Source organism: Herpailurus yagouaroundi, unplaced genomic scaffold (assembly GCF_014898765.1).
Source record: "Herpailurus yagouaroundi ecotype Mexico unplaced genomic scaffold, PumYag 181, whole genome shotgun sequence".
Lineage (NCBI taxonomy): Eukaryota > Metazoa > Chordata > Mammalia > Carnivora > Felidae > Herpailurus > Herpailurus yagouaroundi.
This window is the reverse complement of record NW_024412412.1, coordinates 25,948,808-25,958,112: the sequence shown is the minus strand read 5'-3', so window position 1 is coordinate 25,958,112 and position 9,305 is coordinate 25,948,808. Positions and strand designations below refer to the sequence as shown.

The following is a 9,305-nucleotide window of genomic DNA, read 5'->3' as shown; positions in this document are numbered from 1 at the left end:
CCATGGAGTGGTTCTTAAGAATCAGTGAATGTGTGTTGATGTGAATGTGTGCACGTGTGATCTCATGAGCAGCAGCAGCTAAGGTGTCTTCTGGAAGAAGCTGCCATCTGAGGGGCGCAGTCTTCATTCTGCAGGCAAGAAAAGTACCGTGGCTGGAAAGGGAATGCCTGACTTGGTTTTGAGCCATCTCTCCAGCAGGACCGAGGGAACACGGCAGGGAGACTGGCTAGGAGGCTGATTTTGTAATGCTGCAGGTGATAGGTGTCAGACTTGGGACAGAAGCGATCGTACTGGAGAAGAGAAAAGCAAAATTAACGTGGTGGGGGAAGGGTGAGGGTGATGCTTAGCCTGGTGTCTGGGTGAATGGTGAAAGCCACGTCCAAGAGTTAAGATGGGGACTCAACGCTGGGGTGTTGGTGAAGGAAGACGGCCAGGGCTTGAGATGTGGGTGTGGGTAAATTTGCCTTTGGAGACTTTGGAGGTTAAAAAAAAAAAAGATTCTATATGCTCAATATCATTCATCATTAGGGAAATGCAAGCCAAACTACAGTGAGCTATCACCTCACACCTGTCAGAATGGCTAAAATAAAAAAATATGAGGGCGCCTGGGTGGCTCAGTTGGTTAAGCGTCCAACAGCAACTCAGGTCACGATCTCGAGGTTGGTGGGTTCGAGCCCCGTGTTGGGCTCTGTGCTGACAGCTCAGAGCCTGCAGCCTGCTTCAGATTCTGTGTTTCCCTCTCTCTCTGCCCCTTCCCTGCTCTCTCGCTCTCTCTCTCTCTCAAAAATAAACATTAAAAAAATAATAAAATAAAAAACACAAAGAAAAACCAAGTCTTGGTGAGGATGTGGAGAAAAAAGAACCCTCTTGCACTCTTGTTGGGAATGCAAACTGGTGCAGCCGCTGTGGAAAATGGTATGGAGATTTCTCAAAATGTTAAAAAATAGAGGTACCCAATAATCCAGTTTTGCATTGCTGGGTATTGAGCAAAAAATACAAAAACACTAATTCAAAAGACTACACACACCCCTATGTTTATAGCAACATTATTTACAAGACCCAAATTACGGAAGCAGCCCAAGTGACCACTGATAAATGAATGGATAAAGAAGAGGTGGCATATATACGTAAGGGACTATTATTCAACCATAAAAAAGAATGAAACCTTGCCACTCGCAATAACGTGGATGGAGCTAGAGAGTAAAATGCTAGGTGAAATAATCAGTCAGAGAAAGACAAATACCATATGACTTCACTCATAGGCAGAATTTAAGAAACAAAACAAGCAAAGAAAAAAGAGACGAAATAAGTGAAAGGGATTCAGGGTACACCTCCCAGATGAGCAGAGAGTCACGTAGAGAATTCTTGGAGCCTGCATTTTACACCTGAAACTAATATAACACTGTAGGTTAAGTGTATTGGAGTTAAAATTTTTAAAAAATGAATTAAAAAAGAAAAAAATTCCATAGATGACTCAGAGATCTGACAGGGATCAGGCTGAGGTGTGATGCCTTTGGTTCCAGCCAGCTCAGTACCCCTTAGGTCTGCCAACCTCTTCAGACTTTCCTTCACCTGTTTGGGTGATCTCGCTGTCAACTTATAGTCCCCTAGATTTTTAGTGTTGCTTTCTGTATACAACAATAAAATTACACAGTTTTTTTAATGTTTATTTATTTTTGAGAGACACAGAGACAGAATGTGGGTGGGTTAGGGGCAGAAAGAGAGGGAGACACAGAATCAGAAGCAGGCTCCGGGCTCTGAGCTGTCAACACAGAGACCGATGCGGGGCTCGAACTCATGATCTGTGAGATCGTGACCTGAGCTGAAGTCGGTCACTCAACTGACTGAGCCACCCAGGCGCCCCTAAAATTTAAAGTGAAATGGAAAAAATATCAGGTCAATTCACTTGAAAATAAAAGTGACTAGGGGCGCCTGGGTGGCGCAGTCGGTTAAGCGTCCGACTTCAGCCAGGTCACGATCTTGCGGTCCGTGAGTTCGAGCCCCGCGTCACGCTCTGGGCTGATGGCTCAGAGCCTGGAGCCTGTTTCCGATTCTGGGTCTCCCTCTCTCTCTGCCCCTCCCCCGTTCATGCTCTGTCTCTCTCTGTCCCAAAAATAAATAAACATTGAAAAAAAAAATTAAAAAAAATAAAAGTGACTAACATAACTATATATATATATAAACTATATACATATAAACTATATATAAACTATATACTATAAACTATATACACATAAACTACATACATATAAACTATATACATATAAACTATATATATATAAACTATATATATAAACTATATATATATGTACATATATATGTATTTTGAAGAGTATAGAGCTGTCAGTTTTCCTATCTCCCTTGCTCTGTTTTTACCTTTACACCCATAGCTCATATGTATCCACTTCTTTTCCCTCTCTCGATATTCTTTTCCAATCTTCCACTTAGAGGGTAGGAGTATGGGACATCTTCCCCATCTGTGTTCTGCAGGGTTGGTCAACTACCACCTCTGGGAGGCAGTGGGACAGAAAAACTTAACTCTCCTCTTCTTTAGGTGTCTCCTTGAAGCATTGGGAGCTCAGATTGATAGCATTTTCATCCCCATTCGTTGATCCCTGAAACAAAAAGATACACCAAAACTTTATTATTCAGGCAGCAGAATTGCAGATTATAGGCACGGTTAAAGAGTTTGGTGAATTTCGGCAACGATTCTGCCTCTTATAAAATTGAGATTATATATCTTTCATGAAGAAAGAACAATGGCTCCCATTTTCTGGGTGCCTACCCGTGTGCCAGTCCGGCGCAAAATCCTTAGCTCACACCCACTCATTCTACGCCTTTGTAACAGGATGTTAAATGTGACGTCTCTATGTATTTGGCAGAGGCTTCAAAGCTTGGGAACAAGGGATGCCAGACATTTCTGTAGAACCTGTTCTGCCACTGTCACCCATCACCCACCTGCAAGACAAAGTGAAAAAATCCACTGAGAAAAATCACGGCTTGAGTTTGTCATTCAGCAATTTTATGCCGTGATAGAGAGCCATGTTCTCTATAAGCGTGTCAGACTTGATCTGTTGTATGGTTCGGGTTAGCTCAAGTTTTATTTCTTAGGAAAACCAAAGCCCCTCAGACTCTACACGAGTCCTTTTTGGTTCCCAGAGTTTGGAGCAAAGGCTCAGGTGACCTCACAACTGCAAAAGTCCATTTTCCCATCTGAATTGGTAAATAGGCCCAGTGAAGAAAAGTGGCAAAGTAGTATATTCTTAACATTTCCCTAGAATAAGAAATACAAGGATAACGTGACGCTAGCTTATTAACACCCCCTACCCCCCAGATTTTTTTAAAAATTATTTTTAAGGTTTATTCATTTTTCAGAGACAGAGACACAGCGTGAGTGGGGGAGGAGCAGAGAGCGAGGGAGACACAGAATCTAAAACAGGCTCAAGGCTCTGAGCTGCCAGCACAGAGCCCTGGGACTCGAACTCATGAGCCATGAAATCATGACCTGAGCTGAAGTTGGACGCTTAATCTACTGAGCCATGCAGGTCTCCCCGCTGTCCCCACAGCTTTTTTATTTCTTGTAGTGCTCTTGTGTAATGTTGGCATTTGGAGTTTGTTAATTTTCAGTTAACTCTTACATTAGCTTCCTATGGCTGCCGTGACAAAGTAACACAAACTGGGCGGCTTAAAACAACAGAAATCTATTCTCTCACAGTTCTGGAGGCCAGAAGTCTGCAGTCAATGTGTTGGCAGGGCTGTGCCTTCTCTGAAGCAGAGGGAAGGATCCTTCCTTGCATCTTCCAGCTTCTGGTGGCCCCAGGTGTTCCTCGGCTTCTGACAGCATGACTCCAGTCTCTACGTCCATCATCACGTGGCTTTCTCCCTGTGTGTCTGTGCACAAATTTCCCACCTTTTATAAGGGCACCGGTCATATTGCATTAAGGGCCAATCCTTCTCTGGTATGACTTTATCTTAATGCAGTTAATTACAACTGCAAGGACCCTATTTTTAAAGAAGGTCACATTTTGAGATACTGAGGGTTAAGACTTCAACATATCTTTTTTTGTCAGGCGAGGAGGGAACACAATTCAACCCATAGCAATAATCAATCACGTTTCCAGTCCACTTGGAAGCAGAATTTCTTCTTTGCGAAGAAATCTAAGGTTGCCTCTGAAGCCTGCCTTCTCCTGGGGGCCCGTTCTGTCTGCTCTACCGCTGGGCATCAGATCCCCCACCAAGACACAAGGGATTTCATCCATTGCTGGCCCTAAATTATGTAGGGTATCCCTCCTAGAATCTTTACTTTATAAATGTCAACCATTTGACTTGAGCTGGAAGAAAAACACTTCAGGATAGAGCAGAGGCAGAGAAAGGAGCAGGGGAGTGAGAAAGTCCCCAGGATGCCAGAGCAGCACGGGAATGCCTCAGAAACACATTGCCACCCAACCCGGCCCTCTGTATGCTGCTTTGGACGGAGTTGGCAAAATGGACGTGGGTTGAAATCGGTCTTTGAATGGCAGTTGTGGAAAGTCACTCCTGGCAATCACACCCTATCTCTGCTGAGTATGACCGAGACGCATGCTAGCGGGTTGAATGGAGCAACTGGGGCTGTGCACCGACCAGAGGGCAGCAGCAGAGAGGGACCCCATCTGGGAGCCACGGTCAGGTGGCATTCCAGCAGTGACAGTTTGTGGCATTTTTCCAAGAAGGACCGATTACGTTTGTTATCCAAATTAAAACCATTTAGCCCTTCCTTCCACCGCCTCCTTCTAACCTCTTCTCCAGCCAGTGGCCCTCAGTGATGCTGATGTGCAGAAGCAGATTAAGCATGTGATGGCTTTTATTGAACAAGAAGCTGATGAGAAAGCAGAAGAAACTGATGCAAAGGAAGAGCTCAACATTGAGAAAGGTCGTCTTGCGCAAACCCAAAGACTGAAAAGGATGGACTACTGTGAGAAGAAAGAAAAAGCAGACTGAGCAGCAGACGAAAATTCAGATGTCTAATTTAATGAATCAAGCTAGGCTCAAAGTCCTCAGAGTGAGAGGTGACCTAATTACAGACCTGCTGAATGGAGCAAAACAGAGACTCGGCAAAGTGGTAAAGGATACAACCAGGCACCGGGTGATCCTGGATGGCCCGGTCCTCCAGGTTTGTACCAATTGTCGGCGCTCCGAATGATCGTTTGCTGCAGGAAACAGGATTTCCCTCCGGTAAAGGCCGCAGTGCAGAAAGTGATTCCTATGTACAGAATCGCTGCCAGAAAGAGATGTTGATGTCCACATTGATCAGGAGGCTGCCCTGCCTGAGGAAATAGCTGGCGGAGTTGAGATCTATAATGGGGATCGTAAAATAAGTTTCCAGTCCCCTAGAAAGCCAGCTGGATCTCATAGCCCAGAAAGCGGATGCTGCCAGAAGTACCGGGTGCTTTATGTGGTGCAAATGCCAACAGGAAGTTTTTGGGCTTAGCCTTTGGGAGCGGTGGACGTGATCCACGGCTCTCTGGGAAGGAGGTGTTCCGATCTGTGCCACTGAAGCCTTGGCAGACTCTCTGGCTCGTTCTCAGAGGTGCTCCTGAGGCACCTCCTTCCCACTTCTGCAGGAGCACCATGAACTTGTGTCTACCTCCCGCTGCATCTAACACCTTACCTGCTATACAGAGGCTGCTATACAAACACACGAATAAATAACTCTTAAGGCAACATTTGACTGTGTGAGCCTTGAAATCTTGAGTGGAATGAAGATCACTACTTTTACGAATTAAAACAGCAATGGAGCCCAGTGTGGGGCCTGAACTCATGACCCCGAGGTCAAGACCTGAGCTGAGATCAAGAGTCAGATGCGTAACAGGCTGAGCCACCCAGGCGGACTTCAACAAGAAATTTCTGATGCCTTAAAAACTTGTGTTGTGGGGCGCCTGGGTGGCGCAGTCGGTTAAGCGGCCGACTTCAGCCAGGTCACGATCTCGCGGTCCGTGAGTTCGAGCCCCGCGTCAGGCTCTGGGCTGATGGCTCAGAGCCTGGAGCCTGTTTCCGATTCTGTGTCTCCCTCTCTCTCTGCCCCTCCCCCGTTCAAGCTCTGTATCTCTCTGTCCCCCCAAAAATAAATAAACGTTAAAAAAAAATTAAAAAAAAAAACAACAAACTTGTGTTGTTTCCTATAAAAGATTTGAGAGGTAAAGCTAGAGGTGGGGGGGTGGGGGGGACTGCCAGCTTGTAAACCAAACAAGGGATAGTGATTAAAATGTGACAAAAACCTTTCTGTATTTAATGAATGGTTCCACGTCAACAAATAACAGGAATATAAAAAATATAGCCATTTACACTGCTTGGCATTCAACCGTGTCATTGTGCTAAACAGGAAAACAAAGGTACTTAACCTTTGTTTTTTTTTTTGTATTTTGATGGGAGGTGACTGGGTCTAGTGGAAATAATTTGGGTCTTGTATAATATTAGCATTTGCTGTTTGTTCATTTAAAAATTTTGGCGGGTAGGGGCGCCTGGGTGGCTCAGTTGGTTGAGTGTCCGACTTCGGCTCAGGTCATGATCTCGTGATCTGTGAGTTCGAGCCCCGCGTTGGGCTCTGTGCTGACAGCTCAGAGCCTGGAGCCTGCTTTGGATTCTGTGTCTCCCTGTCTCTCTGCCCCTCCTGGGGCATGAGCCTGCTCATGCTCTTTCTCTCTCTGTGTCAAAAATAAACAATTAAAAAAAAAATTTTGGCGGGTGGGAAATAAACTTTCTTGCTTTGAGTTTTCTCGTGCATTAAGCGAAGACAATGACATCGGCATTACGGATGTATGCACTACGTGATGGCAACTGTGCTAGAACGGTACACACCGCCATCTTTTTTTCGTCCTCTGATACCACCCATCTCTCCTTTCAGAGACTGGCCCAGGACTTGGCCTCCTACCAGGGTAAGTCTCAAAAGAGTTGCCACCACACCTGCGCTCTCACCCGGGTCCTTTCCCACCCTACTCCAGTCAGTTCTCTGTCCCTGGAATTCTGCAGGCACGGCCCCCGTGAAGTTCACCAGTGACTTCCATCTGCTACCTCATGCTCAGCTTTCTGTCCTCAGAGCAACATTTCCCAGCTGAGTGCTCTGCCCTTCTGACAACACGTTTCTCCAGGCTTCCAGGACTTCACAGTTGTCTGGAATTCCCCTCACTGCACAGTCCTTTTTCGTGTCTCTGTAGTTTTCTTCTCCTTGTGGACTTCTAAGTGGGAGAGTACTCCAGGCCCCCGCTCGGGGACGCCTTCTCCTGTCCTCCCCTCCCTGCCTAGGCCATCAGGTCATCTCACGCATATGCCAACGACTCTTGGTCTGTCGCCTTACCCTGGGAATTACATGTGGCCACGTCCACCCGGAGGTCAATAGGATACTTCAACCTTAACATAACCCAGAGCCCCACTGAACCTCTGCCAGTCTTCATCGCCCTCCACGAGTCTTCCTCTTCTGACTCCACTGGTGTCCCTTCCATCGAGTTGCTGGGGAAAGAACCCAGAAGCCATCCTGGACTCCCATTCTGTCCCTTTCCATGTCTGACCCATCAAAGTTGTATCAGGGTTGCTTCCAGAACGTATCTTGAATCCAACCACTTCCCATCATCTCCGTGGCTAAAACTGTAATGCCAGACACCATCATGACTCCACCTGGTGTCTGCCTGGTGGCTGGTCACCCGAGAGTCCATTATCCACATAGAAAGCGAGAATCAGAGGATGTCACTCTCCTGCTTGAAGCCTCCCGGTAGCTCTTACTGCCGCCAGAATGGAATACGAAGTCCTTGGCCTGGCCTGCAGTTCTGACACGACCCGGCACCAGTCTTGTTCTCCACCTGAATCTTTAGCATTTCCTCCTCATCCATCCAGACCCAGCTGCAGTGGCCACCAGTCTGTCTCCCTCGCGTGTCATGCTTCTTCCTTCCTTAGCACCTCTGCACTTCTCTTCTCTGCCAGGAACTCTCTCCCTGAGACTGTCGTGTGCTCTCTCCTCAAGATGTAGGTCTTTGATGGTTCCTGCTCAGAGACTGTCCTGATGTGCCTGGCAGGAAGGGCCTTCCACCCCATTTCAATGCTTTCCATTACCTCATTTTACCCTCTTCTCAGAACACAGCTCCATCTGACACTATACCTGGTACTTCTCTCTTTATGTGACAGTGTGACAACGGTATGTTTCCAATCCATGGAACGGACAGAGAAATCCATATTCTACATGATACACAGAGGACAGGCTCATGACATTTGTGTGGGATGAGTGAAACTTTTAAAATGCCGATAAACGGTAAGCATTCAGTAGATTTGTCTCCTCCTGTCCTTTATTTTGGGGGAATACATTTAAAATCTCTGACTTCTCTTTGTATATTTTTATTATGCTGCGTTTATTGTGGTCTCCACGTGTTAGGGTCTAGGCTAGGGGGTGAGAATCTCAAAATGAGTGAAATCTGGTCCTTTGGGAAGGTGTAATCTCGTAGGTGAGGTAGGCACATCAATAGACGTTTTTAAAAATTGTGCAAATATATATATGTGTTTATTATACATAATATGATATCGATCATTTTAACCATTCGTAAGTGTACAATTCAGGGGCATTAAGTACATTCACAGTGTTGTTCAACCACTCTCTCTCCAGAGTTCTCATCATCCTGCCACAACTCTGTACCAATTAAACAATAATTCCCCCCACCCCGATCCCAAGTTACCTCTCTTCTACTTCCTGTCTCTATGAGGTTGCCTATTCCAGGTACCTCCTATAAGTGAAGTCGTATAATATTCGTTCTCTGTGTCTAGCTTATTTCACAGAACATAACGTTTGCAACGTTCACCCATGTTGTAGCACTTATCACAATTTCATTCCTTTTTATGAATAGTATTCCACTGTATGTATATAGCTCATTTTGCTTATCCGTTCATCTGTGGATGGCATGTGAAAATGCCTGAAATATAGCAGGTACTCAAGAAACATTAGTTTCTTTCCTTGATTGAGTGATTGACTCTGTCAGGTCACCACGGTTGAGGTAGAAGTAGCATCTACGAGGTGGAATAGTTTGGTATTTTGATACCATGATTTGCCAATTTTAGGGCTGAGATTAGAGAGAGATGTACTTGGTGAGAATAACCAGGAGGGAGGCAAGGCGTGGGTGGTCCGCACTCCCATCTATATACAGGGGGTGACTTGGTGGAGGAGTAAGTTATGCCTAAAAGGATAATCGATGTGGGGCGCCTACAAATGAGGATGGATATGGGCTTCGTAAAACCTTGTTCACTGATCCCACCAAATATGATTGTTGCTGGAAAAGACTTGTCAAGGCCCA

General features: G+C 45.7%; 1 pseudogene; it reads left to right on the top strand.

Annotated features, from left to right (window-relative positions):
• The first annotated feature begins 3,718 nt into the window (after window positions 1–3,718).
• LOC121039769 (V-type proton ATPase subunit E 1-like) lies at window positions 3,719–5,869 on the top strand (annotated as a pseudogene).
• Window positions 5,870–9,305: the final 3,436 nt, after the last annotated feature.